The sequence below is a fragment of the Protomyctophum bolini genome (genome assembly GCF_963924005.1).
Source record: "Protomyctophum bolini genome assembly, chromosome: 24".
NCBI lineage: Eukaryota > Metazoa > Chordata > Actinopteri > Myctophiformes > Myctophidae > Protomyctophum > Protomyctophum bolini.
This window is the reverse complement of record NC_137885.1, coordinates 634,516-653,560: the sequence shown is the minus strand read 5'-3', so window position 1 is coordinate 653,560 and position 19,045 is coordinate 634,516. Positions and strand designations below refer to the sequence as shown.

General features: G+C 38.6%; 1 long non-coding RNA gene across 4 annotated transcripts in view; it reads left to right on the top strand.

The window, feature by feature from the left end:
• The first annotated feature begins 553 nt into the window (after positions 1 to 553).
• Positions 554 to 19,045, top strand: part of LOC308311536 — a 52,579-nt gene continuing 34,087 nt past the window's right edge. Inside the window, exons 1-5 of one of the 4 annotated variants that reach the window (XR_013963675.1) lie at positions 554 to 672; positions 1,930 to 2,088; positions 2,214 to 2,363; positions 10,031 to 10,055; positions 10,571 to 10,711. This is a non-coding gene — a long non-coding RNA (uncharacterized lncRNA). Of the gene's footprint in view, positions 673 to 1,929; positions 2,364 to 5,012; positions 5,850 to 7,678; positions 7,706 to 10,024; positions 10,056 to 10,570; positions 10,712 to 19,045 lie in introns of those variants that run through there. The other 3 variants (XR_013963676.1, XR_013963677.1, XR_013963672.1) reach the window with 3 other exon arrangements.

Below are 19,045 nucleotides of genomic sequence, written 5' to 3'. Positions count from 1 at the left end.
TTATTTCTTGTTCACGAAATAAATTTAATACTACTTAAATAATACTTGCTTTCTTTATCCCAACCAAGACTCACACATTGTTTCAGGGGGGAAAGACCAACTCTTTCACTGTTTTAATAACATAATACAGACAATGAATGTCATTGCTTGATTTATTGAATATGCCTACTTTATTATAACTTCATTACCAGTTGGCCGAAAAAAGTACACTAAATAGAGTTCAATACAAGGTCTGCTAAGAGGATTTAAAACCCACGAAAGGGCTATGGCTTAATTGGTTATATATTGGAGTCCTTCCTATTCAGTTCATGGGACATTTAATGACAAATATATACAAATATACAGTACTATGCAAAAAAAAAGTCATATAAACGGTTAGAAAGTTGATGCTCAATGTAAACCTTTATTATTTAGATTTAGATTTCTGCTATTCTGTATTTCAGGTTAAAATAGTTGTAATACTTTGATATATGCATCAATGAAAATAGGTAACCTTCCTATAGAATTATTTTAACCTTGAACCGGAAGTGAATAGTGATACTGATTTGCCATAGCTATGCCTGAGCTATGCACAACAACTAATATTGGACAGTTGGACCTCTAAGAGTTGGACACCCGTGGTAATGGGTCAACTGCATGTGGGTGTTGGATGAAATCCTTGACAAGCTTATGGTAAGAATAATCAATAGATGTGTGACATTATGGGTAAATACAATGATTTAACGTGGTCCGTAGCTCTCGTCAAATGTTGATTTATGTAGTTGTGTTAGACTAAAGTCACACTAGCGCTAATGCTAATGCTGGCTAGCTAACGCCAGGTTAACGTTTCAACTATAAATACGATACAATCTATGTCAATTGGTAAAATCTAAATGCACGTGTTTATGTGATAAAGTAGCTTATTGGATCATGAATCATTACCACGGATCCTTAGTTATAATCTGATGTTATGTTACGTTTCTCATCCGCATCTCATTCAGTAAGCTATATTAGCTGTGGTTGGTTTATCTGTCATGGTGGAACTTGAATGACAAAGTCTGCATAAACGTTCATAGTTCAAATATAAAGTGCTCACGTTTGCTAATACCTGCCCGAGCACAATTGAAACATTCGTGACCATATGGTGAGCTATGAATCTATAATATTGGTAGTATTATTAGCATTAATTTATCATACAGTTATGTTGTAGCCATCACAGTAAACGATACATTACATGAACATCATGATCATTATGTTCTCCGATATACACTTGCTAATAGACATACTAGTGACTAGTGTATAATGCCAAACACTAGCGTAAATATAACTGAGTTTAGAAATGTATTTGTGTGGGTATAATGTACACAGTTTTGCTATACTTACACATCACATACAAATATAGACTAAGTATAGAACATCTATTCTAATTAACACATGTGCACAATGCTTGATTATCTTCCATTAAATTAATTTCTAGGTGTGCACATTATGAAATTATGACCGATATCCCATCTGATTATATATCTGCAGATACAGATTCTGACCGATTCCGATATTATACAGAAGACCACAATGGAAACAAGCCTATGGGTGGCCAAAAGGCTGTTAATAAAGTATCAATCAATCAATAGATAATGTTTACCTCTCACAAAGAAAAAACTCTTAATTTCTGAATTCAACATGCCTCACGTTGAAAATGAAAACATGAAGCGAGTGATCATCAGCGACTTTATCGTAATCTTAGTGAGGTAAGCAAGCAAAAATATGTCTGGAATGGGGTGGGGGGTGCTTACAGAGTAAAAGCGGCCATATCTTCCCGGCACCCCTAGCTTCTATTTTGAAAGAAATCCCAGTGCCGATTGTGTTAATGTGGAAACTACGTATGTTGACATGCGCACATACATGGAGCAAATTTCCACTAAATTTCTCTTGTGTTTCCATCACACCAAGGATCCAGGGCCTGAGATGGAAGCAGTGATCCTCAGCCAGGAGAGCCCCGTCTCCTCATGCCCCAATACAGCAGCCTGAGAAGCTGTCGTCTCGACGCAGACCAAAATGTTCAAAAATAGCAGATGTACACGCTTGCAGCGTGGCACAGAGTAACACGCTGTGAGCTTGTATATCTGCTTTTTCTCAATAGCCAACGCCAGCTTTATTTTCAATGCCATCCTAATATCTTGTCCTCACAACACATGTAGAGTAAATACAAATGTGTGTGTCTCTGTCTGCCACAGCTGCGTTCAGAGATGGAGAAGAGGCAGGCGGTGAGCAAGGCAGTGACAGGAGCCCAGGCTGAGATGGAGAGAAATGTAAACGGGTGAAGGAGAAGTGTAAAAGAGGAGCTGTTGCAAGAGCTGAAGAAGAGTTTACATTCCATGAAGATGGTGAAAAAATACCTCATCTTCAAGCTGAAATTGTGTCACATCTTTTGATCTTTACAGGGTTTCTGTCCGACATGTATACATACTCACAGGGTCATCTCTTTCACTGGTGTACAAACATGATATTTGTGATTAGGGTTCAGATGAGTAAGCCTAGAGAACATGTATTTTATATAGGATATTCAAATCTAGGCAATATAATTACACAAAAACATTATTGTATTGACAGTCCTTGATGGTTGTATAATTTGTGTTCTGTAGGGTTTTTCCCACTTGCTCATCTGCCATGGTGACAGGATAACTTTGTGCCACAGCATAATGCGCCCCCTTAAAAGTATAAACTAAGGGCTGATTCATACTCCTATTTTACTGCTGTTTCAGAGCTGTAGTGCCGAAATGATTTCGGCTCGTCAGAAATGTTCATTAGCACAGAAGAGCTGACTTTAGGACGGTACCCGAACCTCAAATGACGTCACATTGTAGGCTCTACAGCGCCGAACTGACTTTTATTCGGCTCTAAAATAGGAGTATGAATCGGCCCTAATCATGTACCCAACAAAGATCGTAAAGGGACAGTTTAACTATATATTCTCAGTATACTAACTATTTCACAGAGTTGAAAGTGAACATTGAAAGACAAGTACTAATTATAAAACTGATCTGTTATTTTTTCCACTACATGTTTGCACACAGATTCCATGTAGGCCTATGTGACAGAAATGAGAATGTGTTGTATGTTTATTTTATTCATACTGCATATTTGTATGGTTTATATTGGAGCAGGTGTTAGCCAGCTATCCACTGTGGTTGTCTCACTCACTTTGATAGTGACCAACTTTTGTGTGTATATTTTTTATCAATATGTATGTGGTAGTGCCCCTAGACTGAATGTATCACCTGAGCCATTTCGCTGGATCAAAGACATTGAAGGCTATTCAAATAAGTAAAAAATGGTGTTGCAGTGAAACCCTGATAAGAGGGACTAGAAATATTTGTATGTTCAGCATGCTGTGCAGATTTGTCACTTGAAAACAAAATGGTGTTAGATCACATAATTATGATCTTAAATGGAAGCATATCAGGTTTACAAATGTAAAGAAGTGGGTGAAATTAGTTGTCAGCTCCACAAGCTAGAGCGAAATGGCAAATCATCAAATTATGAATCTGCAATTCATTTGATAGACTTCAAAATTTGATGTTCAATATGCACTTGGTTAAAACCGTTGTCAAGTACTAGCGCTGCTTGTGGATAAAATGTCCAGCAGGAGGCAGCAATGCATCAATATTCGGAATGCTATGTAATTTGAACTGTTAATCTGAAGTTTATGTACACGTTATAGTCTATCAATGCCTCACGGTTTAACAGGTAATGTACAATCTGTAATAGATAAATGTACTTAAATACAAGAGCGTTACCACTGAATTTATATTCTCAAATCAAATCAATGGTCACGTGTCACTTAATAAGAATATTACTCGGGCTGATCTTAATTGGTAGGCTATTGTTTTTGATGCGTGCATGTGCGAGAAAATTGAAAACAGATTTTCAATAATGGCAGAATGGTGCAGTGAATCTGTACATTTACGTAAGTACTGTAGGCTGCTTAATTTTGAGGTATTTGTACTTCACTTAAGGAGGCTACTTAACTCCACTACAGTCTCAGATCCAAATATTGTATTTTTACCCAACAACATTTCTTTGACAGCTTTATTTAGTCTACTATAGTTAGTTTGTAGGATTTTAAAAAATATATATATTTGGTGTAAAGCTTTTGGTACAAACATGTTCGTACTTGTATATGTATATATATATATTACAAAACATTAACCGCTTCAGCAGTAGACTATACATTTTGGTCATTTGAAAATAGACTAGCTTATAGGCCTATGTATATTCGTACGTCCCTTGTTTTGATGAATTGAAAATGGTGGGCCCTCTTGTAAACAAGTAATGCTTAAGGTGTCGTCCACTCACAGCTAACAGTTTTTGTATTGATATTGATTGATTGAAATCTTTATTAACAGTTTGCAGAATTACAGTACATTTCAAGCACAAACTCAATACAAAGACTGTTAACTGTGAGTGGACGACCAATTAAGCCTCACACTTGTTTACAACAGGGTCCACATTGTTCAATTCATCAAAACATTTAGAGACAAACAAATACACTTCTATGTAGTTAAAATATAGGAAGCGAAAAGGGAAAAAAATATATATACAGTGAATAGACAGATATGTACAGTAATTCTGCAAACTGTTAATAAATCAATCTGCTATTTAAAATATATTCTATAGTACATATTATTGTACTCGATGCAGAATGTGTAATTATTACACATTCTGCACAAAGAGTACTTTCTTTCTAGTTTGATACCAACACTTGTGCTTTTAGTATATTTTGAATTCTGGACTTTTTACTGGAACAGAATGTTTCATTAACTTCATTTTGGATTATTTACAAAACGTGAGTACTTTTCTGTCTTCATAAAACAATTGTAATTATATATATTGAATCCAGATAACGTTCAACTGTCCATTTATTTATTTTATCTTGACAATGTATGAAAGGCACGGCGTTTTGGGCGGATGCCCGTATCTGCGACACCGCGGATTACATCACTTCCTCTTGTGAACTCAAGGTAAATGGTCGCTAATCGCTATGGTCACTTTAAATAGATGGAGTAGTACAATGTAATACCTAAATGGACAAATTGCGTTTAACCCAGTTTATTACTCAGCACCCGGCACCAGTATGTGTCTTTATGTGTTCGTTTATTTACGTTTTAGTCATGCTATCAGGCTATGTTGGCCAGGCTAACTTATGTACTAACAATAAGCTAATGGCTAAGGATAGCGTGCAACGAGGCTCGAGCGGCAACACACGTACTCACGTAGGCAGTTTGTTTAAAAGATAAAGCAAATAAAACTGTTACTGTTATGACGTTCAGTCATTCTAAATCGGGGCGGAACAGTGAAATTGTTGTAATGTCAGACTCACAACTCTATATTGAGCTAGCCAACTAGGCTATCATAGTTTGAGCTATAATTTGCGAAGTAACAATCAAGCTATCGTTAAATCATGCATGTTGCATTTAGAGCGTGCCGGTGCTGTGTGTCCGTTTGAGTTTAATTGTTGTAATGTTTACATTGTTAGTAGTCAGTTCTATGAATTTATTACACCGTTAATCAGTATTATTAACAGTTTGCAAAATTACAGTACATTTCAAGCACAACTCAATATAAAAGTATTAACTGTGGAATATACCATAAAGCATTACACTTGTAATGCTCCACCATGTTCAATTCATCATAATATTTAGAGATATTAGATCTCTTGTATGATGTAAACAATGTTATGGCTAATGGTTTTGAGAACTGAGTATCTTAACCTATTCCTATCTTAACCTATTTTCTCCTCTATCTCCTCCCACTCCCCCACCTCCCTCCCGGCGACCCTCCGTCACTCCTGGTGACTACTCATTTTACAAGTAAGAACATGTGTATTCTTATAAACTGAAACAATCATTCATTTAATGAACAAAAACATGACACCATGAAGGTAATTAACAATTTTACTTTGCCGATATACATTATTATTACTAAAGTCTTTTATACTCTGGCCATTCAAAAATAGCCGATCTACAAGCTTGCATGATGGCAAGTTGTGAGCTTGTTTTTTTTACTTAATATTGAAAACAAATAACTGATTATTTGCTTAAAGTAATTGTATCAAATTGGGCATTATGTGGCGTAAATGCATATCAAACTGGGGGTTCCTCAAAGCAAAAAATGTTGGAAATCACTGGTCCTGTGTACCACCCGGTGTACAGAACTGCCGTTTGCCAGCTGATGGCACAAAACAATTACGGTGGTATAAGAGTTCTATTTATCCATCATGCAGATAAAATGAATGATTTGTTTCAGATTCTGTCATTTAAGATTTCAGCCTTTATTTTTTATTTTTTATCAGACATATTGGTATAACAAAGTAAGGTGAGCATCTCCCAAAAAACAATTTCACCGTTGAAACTCTGGCAAAACAGAGCCCACATAGAGTGATTTAGCTGTCTGACTTGTATATCATGGTGTGTGAAGCCACAGAGCCATCTAGTGGATGTTTTGCATAACAGACATGGAAATGGTTCAATCCGGTTGAGTTCAGTTTCAGGCTCAGCATTGTTTTCAATGAGAAATAGTGAGTTAAAATGTGGAGTCATTTTAGCATGCGTGTGCTGTGAGACATGGACATGAAGCTGTTGCCCGTCCATGGTGGCTATTACTATTAGTTACTGGGATTTGCTGGAGTCCACTCACTTGACTGCAGCAAGAATGTGATCACATTATTCCTCCCTCCCTGTAGAACGCTGTGCCCCTCTGCTGTCCCTTATTAGTATTGTATGACAAAAATAGCAGATCTTTATTATTACCCTTAATTTTACCCCCCATTGAAGTTGTTTATTAATCATAACCATATGATCCCTTTCTTTGTATTTTAGTATCTTGTCTACCTATTGGTTTTATACCTGTGTATATACTGTATGTAGTGTGTATTGTTTTGTACTCAACCTATTGGTTTTATACCTGTGTTTATATGTTGTTTGTATGTCTGGCCTCGTGGGGAAAGATGGTGGGTGGGTGGGGACGACTGGGAAAGGAGTTGTGGGAGAAAATGTAAAAAAACGAAGAGTCATATTCTCTGTCTGTGAAAATTACATGTCATACTCTTTAAATAAAATTTACTTAAAAAAAAAAAAAATAGCAGATCTACAAGCTTGCAACACACTGTGCTTGTAGATAAGCCTTATTCGGCATGCAACACCTCATATGCTGAAATATCAGTTAAATTGTACAGAGCTGTGCTGTTTACCAGCTGATGCCACAAAACAATTACTGAGGTATATTACTGAGAGTTCTATGCATTGATCATGCAGGTAATGAACAGAAAATGTTGCTGAACCTAACCTATGGTTTTTGAAGACCTTCAAATTCTTATTAAACCATTTTGACCTGAGATCAGATTCTATAAATGTCTTCCACATCTTGACAGTTTTCTGAAAAAGCTGTTTCTATGTCAGTGGTTCTTCGGTTTAAAAAATATAGCAGACCTACCTACAAGCTTGTAGCGCGCCACTCGGTGGCACACTATGAGCTTGTAGATCTGCTATTTTTCAATAGCTAAAGCATAACATAATGCCAACACCAAAAGTTCCCGCCCACAATGGGTTAAAAAAGAAAAGAATGGAAATGAACAAATACAAATTCTGCATGTATAGCAACTACAAACTGATCAATTTCTTCTATCTCCTTCAATCTGCAGATCAAACGACACCACCCTACCTTCTGAGTAAGTATTAAATGTATCAGCTTAATGTTTGCAGATAAATGGCCATGAATGGCCTACCAAACATCACTGGAATCTCGGGGAAAGCTTACCAATATCGCCTCCCTCGAGATTCAGAGCCGGAAGATGCGTCTACCTTTTGTCTATGGTTTTCTGCTTCTGGTGAAGTGTCGGGTGTGGGTGAATAGACCTATATGGGATTTGCATTCTCTTCCACACTTCACACAGGGCGATACATTGACACAGCATTTTACAGTGAAGATTGGGATCCCAGAGATATAGATAAATTTGGATCAAATGGGGCTCTGTGGCATAATGCATATCAAACTGGGGGTTCCATGAAGTTAAAAAGGTTGAGAATCACTGAACGCTAAACTGTATTGGACTGTACAATCCTCACGATTTAACCCAGATGTATGCATCGTCAATCACTGAAATTAAATCTACAAGCTCACAATGTGGGATGTGAACGGTTGACGTTCAATTTACCCGGTGGCCTCTACTCACTAAGCTATGGCCAGAATGTGAGCTTGCAGGTCTGATTTTCAGCTCACAACACCTCTAGGTCGTCCCAGACCAGTCATCCTGGTTCTCCATAGATCTGGCCAGCTCATTGGTGCTTTGTGCTCCTGCCTTGTTCTTGAGTATGTCCACATAAGTTAATGTGGGACATCCTTATACTAACATGCTGGCTGACAGCTCTAATGCCAAATCCCAATGCCCAAAATCTCAGCCACTTGTTCACTCACACTCAACACACTCGCACTCAAACAAACGGCAATGATTTATGTTCGGACACTGACGTTATATGATGTCTACACGATTGTCACCTATTTCAGCAGGTCACCAATTCATTTCACGGTGATGCCGCCATGCTACTGTGAGTGAACAAGTGGCCAAGATTTTGAGCTTGGGTGTCTGTGTCCTGCTAGTCTCATTCTCCTCGCTGCTATTGTCTCGCACACCCTTGGTATTCCATCATACAGATTCTTGTTGGTAACGTGTTTTGACATATGAGGTGTAGATAAATGGTGCATTTTGTGTTACCGCAACACCTCATGTCAAAATGTACAGAGCTATGCTATTTACCAGCTGATCACAAATCTACTGAGGTTTACAGGTTTGATTCACATGCATCATGCAGGTAGTACAGGTGCAATACTTTTTTCTCCCAGTGGATTGAATACAAACCATATTTAACCCATTCTGACCTGAGATCAAATTCTACAAAATGTCTGTTTGAAAATGAATTTTCTGAAAAAGCTATGTTTCTGTCAGTCGTTCTTCGATTAAAAAAAAATAGCAGACCTACAAGCTCGTAGCGCGCGCTATGAGCTTGTAGATCTGCTATTTTTAAATAGCTAAAGCATAACATAGTGCTAACACCAAAAGGGGTTCCCGTGTAAATGTGAAATCAGTGCCTTACTGATTTAATGTGGTTGACGTTTTAGTATTTTAGGATATTAAGTAATAAGGTCTTTTGATTTCAAGGGCCCCAAAAAAAGTATGAAAATATGTGCCAGGAACACATTTTTCTTTTTAAACAGAACTGCATGCTCATTTGCTATTTTCAAATGGCCAAAGTATGTTGAAGTGCTTGCATTGATTTAGATGCTACATTAACTCTTTTTGCTGGGAACCCCCTCAAGGAACCCTGGGGGTTTCCAAAACCCAGACCCCACTTTGAGAACCACTGCTTTAAATGACCAACTGTCAACCTAGCTTTAAGTGGTCATCACTAATACTCATAAGATGACACCATTCCTGCCTACCCACTTTGTCGCAGAGGATAGCAATGTGTTAGTGATGGCCAATTGAACGATAGGTTGAAACTGTGAAGTGTTTAAATTGGAGCAGACTGATTGAATGCAAGCTGTTACAATGTAAGCCATTTAGTTATAAATATGCAGCAGTGTGCATTGGACTTTACTCCTTTACCAGGAAATGATTGTAAATGGTCTATTAACCCAATTAGACCTGAGGATACATCTGTGTCACCCTATAGCTTTTAACCATGACTATAAACTTTACCTGAAAAATGGCAGATCTACATGCTCTGAGTGCTGCGCTACGAGCTTGTAGCTTGTTTTCTTTAACTCAAATCTTTGCTTCTGGGGGGGTCCCTGCTACAACATATTTTCAGATGGGGTCTGTGGCAAAATACAGATAATTCTCGGGGTCCTTCCTTGACATGAAATGGTTTGAGAACCACTGATAAGGTTTTGGAAGACATATTGTAGAATCTGGTGCCAGATCTCAACAAAATAAAAATATTCTTTGAACAATTAAGTAATTGCTGATTTTCTCCTTTTCATTCTGCAGACGTAGCTGGTTGCTGTTGTGCTACACTTGAGTAAGTATTAGTTATCAACACTGATAATGTTTTTACACAATATTTGTATTCAAGTTGAATATAGGTGCAAGAAGTGATGTCACACACACCATTTTGACACACAAAGGTGTTATTCCTAGTATGGACTTTCAGTGGTTAGGTGACCACCGAACTACAACATGACGTCACTGAGCTGCGGTGAAGAGCCTACCACGGCCACCACCTCAGCCCTACTCTCTGTTTTTACTCGCCACCGCTCCACGCTATTTCAGCTCCAGTGGTCACCTCGCCACCGAAAATCCACACTATGAATAGGCCTTTAACCCATTCTGACCTGAGATCAGATTCATACGAGGTTTCCACTGGACACACACTGGTCTGATTAACCCATTCTGACCTGAGATCAGATTCTAAAAAATGTCAGTAGTTTGTTTTTCAAAAATAGCAGACCTACAAGTTTTTTCTACTATCTTGCTTATGCATTTATGTTACTGATATACTTGTATAAACGTGACTATGAATATTATTTCTTTCAGGTAAACCTTGTGCAGTGAACCCTGGGTTCCAGTGGATCCTGTTTTTCCTCTTAACCCAACACCCCAAACCCTGCTATCTCTCTGCCTCTGTCTTTTGTCTCTACCCTTTCTCTCTCTCGCTCGGAGAAGTCTCAGAGTTGGGAGCAACTCTTGAGACTTGCTCTGGTCATACCTCATACAAACCTTGATACAACTCTTGATAAATTATACAACCCTTGATATACAAACCTTGATTTACAACTCTTGATATACAACCCTTGATATACAACTCTTGATATACAACTCTTGATATACAACCCTTGATATACAACTCTTGATATACAACCCTTGATATACAACCCTTGATATACAAACCTTGATATACCAATCCTTATATACCAATCCTTGATGTTGACATTGATATACAAACTGATATACGTTGATATACAAACTGGCCAACTATCCGGATACGAACTCAGCCTCAACTCATCAGCTTGGTGTCTGCACTCTACATACTGAACCAGGACTGGACTACGTACTGGATACTGGATCACGATCATCAAAGCACTCACATTTCACAATCTGTTCAGAATTAAATACTCTTTAACATTAGTAGTCTGTACTCCTAGCAAGACCACGCTCCGGTCATTGTTCAGGTTCTTTATAATAAAATATACTAAATAAAAACAAAATATATGGTAGTTTGATAGGCTTGTTTAGAGTTCTGTTTGTGATAATTAACCTATTTGCAACTCCGACAGGAACACTTTGTACTAATCCAGAGTGCATTCTATTGAACAGTGTCCCATCAACTGAAGTAACTGCTATATTTAAAGAGTGTATACATTAAAAATATATATTTGACATAATTCATCAATATATTTAGCCTATATCCACTGAATATTGAATTACTAATCTGACTATTCAGTACTACTTGAAGGTTATTGCTTGTGTTAAAATTGTACATCATTTCATTGGTTCAAAACTAAACGGTATAATTTCCACATTCCTTAGTACAGTTTATGCATACATAGTTTAATCAAATCTTTGATCAAATACTAAATCTACAAAAGTAGTGTTTCATATCTATATTTGAACTGCATATACTTATAGTTACCTTATAGGTACACCGATTAAATTTTGTCTGCTGCACTAATCAATTCCTGTTATCTTATTTTCCTGTTCATATTTGTGGTCACTGGTTATATAACATTGCCTGTAAGTGGACGTGACACAAATCACTTGCTTCTGTTTGGTACTATAGTGAATGTCCCTCAGTGATTGAGATTGCATTGTGGTTTTCAGTAGCTCACATCTGGTATATTACGTAGAATTCTGTGAAACTACAGTTGACGTCTGGTCCTATATTAACAATTGTTTCATAATTTTCTGGGTGTCTATAGAACAAGTTCATAGTGAACTATAGCCTACTGTATCAATCACTACATTCTCTGAAGATATTTGTGAATATCGTAGTCCCTATTAAGTTACCATAAAAACATTGCAAAGCACAAACTTATACGCAATATTTAAGGTTTACCAGTGTGACAAATAGCCTACAAGAACAAAACGTTACCATGCCGAGGAAAGGGAAAAAAAGTCAAGCTAAAAAACAACACTGGTCCAAGTTGAAATTATCTGACGATGTGATACCAGGTCAACAAATGCATGTTCCCCACAGCTGCAATGATGTGAAACCGATGTACTACACTGATGCTGTAAAACAGGTTAGTCACAGTGAAGTTGGACATCTGTCGGGGACATCTCATATTCAACACAAAGGCCAATCTGACGAGACGAGAGTTAAAGCATCCCATAGTCAAAACAGCACTAAATACGATGTATTTTCCAGGAATAAGCAGTGTGCCTGTAGTTCTCTAACATTTCTGGCATTCCTTCATGAGGAAGAACACATTACAGCAGCAAACCTGGACCTTGTATTGCAAAAGGGCGACAGCATGTACACAAAGGTCAAGTGTCAGTTAGATGCAAAAGTAAAAAAAACAGCCGATCTACAAGCTCACGAAGGGGGACAGTTACCTAAAACAAAGAAAAAAATTGATTATACTCATCTAGCTACAGATGAACTACCGGACAAAGTGTCTGCCCGCGACCATGACTACCATGTAACAATGCATCATGATCTTTCCCAGTACGGTTCATTCGGAGATCCTCCATCTAATTATGCAGAAGAGTACCTAGATCTAGAAGCAGGACTTAGCTGTTTGTTAACAGAGGTGAACTATGCATTGCTGGTAATGACTGGTTTAGTAATTGCTGTGTTCAGGAACAGATCAGGAAAATTTGGTTTCTTTGACCCACACTCTAGAAGGCCTGATGGATTACCATATAATGAAGATACTCAACACTTAGGCACTGCTGTAATGATTACATTCACAACATTGAAAGATATGATTGACAGGATTATTGAGTGCCAACTGTTGTTTAAGACGTTACCAACATGCATGTATGAACTCATGCCTGTAGGATTTCACAGTGACGACGTGGATAACAGTGATGTCACTATTGCCGACTCCATTGACCTGTCACCACGAGCTGGAATAGAAATTCCAACAACATCAAACACAGATGTCTACAGCACACACCATGCAAACAGGCAGGCTAAACATTCATCGTCAGAAATGTCTGATGTGATTGTAGGACATTGTACAGAATATCAAACAAGCAAGTGTATTGATGACAGTGCTGTATCACCTATGAGCGAGCAGAAGGATGCTAAAGTGCATTGCCATAAAGACTGTTTATCTAAGAATTTGACACATTATCTTAAAAAGCGTGTAGGACCCATGGGTGAGCAGGAGTTTAAGGAGCGTTTTTCTGACAACATCACATACTGTGTTAAGGATACAATCGTGACAGCAGGTCAACAAATACAATGTGCTCCCCACAGCAGTAAAACACCATTACAGAAGATGTCTTCCACTGATGCTGTCAAACAGGTGTCTAAAGTTAGACATGTACCAAGAACATCTAACCGTATTCAACACAAAGGCCAATCTGATGAGACATGTGTTGCAGCATCCCATAGTCAAAACAGCATTACATACCGTACATTTTCCAGGAATAAGCAATGTGCCTGTAGTTCTATAACATTTCTGGCATTCCTTCATGAGAAAGAACACATTACAGCAGAAAACCTGGACCTTGTATTGCAAAAGGGCGACACCATGTACACAGAGGTCAAGCAGCAGTTGGATGCAGAAGTCAGAAAAACAGCCGATCTACAAGCTCACGAAGGGGAACAGTTACCTACAAAGAATAAAATTGCTCATACTCATCTAGCTACAGATGAACTGCCGGGAAAAGTTTCTGCCTTCAACCATGACTACCACGTAACACAGCATGTTCGCCGGTACGGTACATTCGGAGACCCTCCATCTAATTATGCAGAAGAGTACCTAGATCTAGAAGCAGGACTTAGCTGTTTGTTAACAGAGGTGAACTATGCATTGCTGGTAATGAGTGGTTTAGTAATTGCTGTGTTCAGGAACAGATCAGGAAAATTTGGTTTCTTTGACCCACACTCTAGAAGGCCTGATGGATTACCATATAATGAAGATACTCAACACTTAGGCACTGCTGTAATGATTACATTCACAACATTGAAAGATATGATTAACAGGATTATTGTGTGCCACCTGATGTTTGAGACGTTACCAACATGCATGTATGAACTCATGCCTGTAGGATTTCACAGTGACAACCTGGTCAACAGTGATGTTACTATTGCCGACTCCATCGACCTGTCACCACGAGCTGGAATAGAAATTCCAACAACAACACACTGGGTTAAAGAGCATGTTAATGTCACAGCAGGTCAACAAATACAATGTGCACCCCACAGCAATAAAACACCATTACAGAAGATGTCTTCCACTGATGCTGTCAAACATGTGCCTAAAGTTAAACATGTACCAAGGACATCTAACCGTATTCAACACAAAGGCCATTCTGATGAGACAAGTGTTGCAGCATCTCATAGTCAAAACAGCACTAAATACCATGTCTTTTCCAGGAATAAGCAGTGTGCCTGTAGTTCTCTAACATTTCTGGCATTCCTTCATGAGGAAGAACACATTACAGCAGCAAACCTGGACCTTGTATTGCAAAAGGGCGACACCATGTACACAGAGGTCAAGCGTCAGTTAGATGCGAAAGTCAGAAAAACAGCCGATCTACAAGCTCACGAAGGTGAAGATGGTGCATCTTTACCTAAAATAAAGAATAAAATTGCTCATGATCATCTAGCTATAGATGATCTACCGGACAAAGTGTCTGCCCGCGACCATGACTACCATGTAACAAAGCATCATGATCTTTCCCAGTATGGAACCTTTGGAGACCCTCCATCTCATTATGCAGAAAAGTGCCTAAATCTAGAAGCAGGACTTAGCTGTTTGCTAAAAGACGTGAACTATGCATTGCTGGTAATGAGTGGTTTAGTAATTGCTGTGTTCAGGAACAGATCAGGACAATTTGGTTTCTTTGACCCACACTCTAGAAGTCCTGATGGATTACCATGTCAATATTATTATCAACACTTAGGCACTGCTGTAATGCTTACATTCACAAAGTTGAAAGATATGATTAAGAGGATTATTGAGTGCCAACTGGTGTTTGAGACGTTACCAACATGCATGTATGAACTCATTCCTGTAGGATTTCACAGTGACAACCGTCATGTTACTATTGCAGACTCTGGAATAGAAATTCCAACAACATCAAACACAGATGTCTACAGCACAAACAGGCAGGCTAAACATTCATTGTCAGAAATGTCTGATGGGATTGCAGAACAGTATTTTCACACCAGCAATATTGAGTGTACTGATGACAGTGCTTTATTATCACCTATGACTGAACCGGAGGTTGACATAACGTCTGCTGTTGATCATCAACATTGTAATGTCACTTGCAATCAATTATCAAGTGCAGATTTTGAAACCCCACACACTAACTTAACTCACACTGAAGCCTCTCAAAGTATGACTTCCTGTAAATTTGTGACTGAACAATCTTTCAAATTCACAATGAGCAAGGAGCAGATAGCAAAAATGTCAAAATTGCCCAAAAAGTCTAGACGGAAATTTAAGAGGAGAGGTGAAACACTTGCATTACAAAAAACTGCCATAAAGCAACAAAAAACAATACAGACACAAGAAACAAAGCAACAAAAAACAATACAGAGACAGAAAACAAAAAGCTTGAAAGAAAGGACTTTGTATGCTAAATATGAATTTTATAGAGAACGGAAAAAGTTGTATATGAAAAAACATTTGGCAAATTATATTGAATTTAAAATAAAACAGATGCAAACAACGAAACAAATCAATCAGCACAGATACAAAAATGATCATGAATTTAGACTCAGAAAGAAACAACACATTCAACACAGATACAAAAATGATCATGAATTTAGACTCAAACATATCGAAATCATGAAACGAATCAATCAACACAGATACAAAAATGATCATGAATTTAGACTCAAACATATCGAAATCATGAAACGAATCAATCAACACAGATACAAAAATGACCCAGATTTCAGACGGCTTCATTTACAGAAATGTAATGCTTATTTTTATAAAAGATATCACAGTGAAGCAGAATATAGGCTCTTTCATAAGATGCGTTGCACACGGAAAATAATACAACAATACAGACAAGAAGATGCACTACGTGCACAAAAACGTAACATTGCAATGCAACAAGCCATATCTGCTTTTAGAAGAGGCATAAAAGATGGCCCCACTAATGCCTGCACAGTATGCCATAGAGCATTGTTTCCAGATCGAGTAAAACACTGCAATAGGACAGACTACGTAAAAAATCCAGATGTGGTGTCTGCTTGCTTGACAGGAAAATATGTTCATGTTTGCAATGATGAATGCAGAGAACCACAACATTGCACAGTACCCAATGAGAGGAAGCAAGAATGGATCTGTGCCACCTGCCATGACTATCTTAAGAGAGGGCACATGCCACCACTTGCTATGGCTAATAATTTGGAGCTGGTAGAAATCCCCCCTGAATTGTCTGATCTTAACATATTGGAGAGGCATATTTCATCCAAGTACCTAACATTTGCTAAAATCATACCTCTTCCCAAAGGCCAGCAGAGATCACTATGCGGTAATGTAGTATGTGTGCCATCTGAAGTAGAGGCGACTGTCAATGTTTTACCCAGACTTAGAAGTGATTCTCAAGTGATGAGAGTAAAGTTGAAGAGACGATTGCACTACAAAGGACATCAATTGTTCCAGACTGTCACTATGTCTAAAATTTTAAAGGCATTGCACACTTTAAAACAAATTCACCCCGAGTATAAGGACATAACTATCAGAGATGAGGCCGAATTGTGTGACCCGACAATTTACGACGAGGAAGAAGGTGACAATCAAATTGATGATATCATGGAAGATGATGAGTATGATGATGATGCATTGAGGGACATTGACAGGTGTGAGCAAAATGCACTGAATCAGCCACACGATAGTCTTGGTGAGGAACAACATATCGATATCCTGCCTCGTAATGACAATCAACAACAGGATCACTCAAACGATACAGAACAAGAGGGTGAACAGCCAACTGGTGGCATTGTCCTCGAATCTTGTCTACAGCCAATTGACATTGCAGACCAGCTATTATCGTTCAGTGAAGGAATTTACTGTATTGCGCCTGCTGAAGGTAATAAGCCGGTCAACTTTTTCAGAACACCTAAGCTTGAGTCTATGGCATTCCCAGTGCAATTTCCCACTAGTGTAAACACATTTGATGATGCAAGACCCATTAGGTTAACACCCAGCAGTTATTTTAAATCAAGGCTTACCTCTGTAGATAGTCGTTTTGCCAGAGATACAAATTATTTGTTCTTTTCACAATTCGTAACAGAAATACATTTGGCTACTTCCAGTATGTCAATACAACTGCGTAAAGGAAAGCCTAAGACACGAGATGGACGCAAAATAACCTCCAGGATGCTGCAAGACAAACACGAGGTTCAAAAACTGGTGCGAAACAAAGAGGCAATCAGATTCATGCAGCCACTGAGAGGAACCCCTGCCTATTGGGAGAAAACAACCAGAGATCTGTTTGCTACCATCAGACAATTAGGAAAACCGACTTGGTTTGGTACTGCTTCTGCTGCAGAGATGAGATGGCCTCAGGTGATTGAAGCAATTAAGAAACAACAAGGTGAACAGGTTAATTTTGAAGAACTTGACTGGGCAACAAAGTGTGAAATATTACGAAGCAATCCGGTTACAACAATGCGCATGTTTGATAAACGTGTTGATGAATTATTCAAACTGTTTCTGAGTGCCGCGCAGCCGCTTGGCAAGCTTGTAGATTACTGGTATCGTTTAGAGTATCAGAGTCGTGGGTCACCTCATGTTCACTGTTTGTTATGGATAGAGGGTGCACCTGTGTATGATGAGGACTCTGATGAGACTGTGTGCAATTTTATTGACAAGTACGTTACAGCCCGGTTGCCTGACCCAAATACTGAGCCAGAACTATACAGAAAGGTTAAAGAGCTTCAGACACACAGCAGAAATCACTCCAAGTCATGTCGCAAAAACAACAAACCTGGCTGCCGATTTGGATTTCCTAAACCCCCTGCGAGTGAGACCATGATAACGAGACCTACAGATCCTAAGCAGTTCAGTGCAGCTAAGACGAAGCTTAAACCAGTGGTTGAGTTGCTTGACGACCCTCAAACTGAATCTCTGGATTTACCACAGCTACTGGCTGCATGTAATTTAAGCATGGAAGAGTATACAAAATATCTCGAATCACTGACCAGCTCCAATAAGGTTATACTGAAACGTGATCCAAAGGAATGCATGGTGAACCCATACAATCCTTATATTCTTGATGCCTGGGATGCCAATATTGATATCCAGTACATTCTGAATGCATACTCGTGTATCATGTACATCACAGCCTACGTCACCAAAGCTGAGCACGGGATGAGCCAGTATCTCAAAACAATGATTGAAAACTCAAATCAAGACAATGCCAACCTAGACGAACGTGGGGAAATGATGCAAGTAATGCAGGCGTACACCAAAATGAGAGAGGTCAGCGCTCAGGAGTGTGTAACTCGTGTATGTGGTATAAAAATGAAGAGGTCTTCACGCAGTATCCGTTTCATACCAACAGATGACAATAGACTGAAAATGAGTTATCCCCAATCACGCTTGGAGAACACTATACCAGACTCAGAAGATGTGTGGATGACGGGGTTAATTGAAAAATACCATGCTAGACCTGAACGTCCAGACTTTGAGGTGATGTGCTTGGCAGATTTTTCTTCCACTTGCAATATTGTCTATGGCAGGCAGAAATACACAGCTAAAGATGTTGTGCCTCTACTTAATGAGATGGGATTTGTGAAGAAAAGAACAAAGGGGAAACCTGCCATCATCAGATATTACCACGTCTCAGAGGAAAAGAATCCTGAGGGAT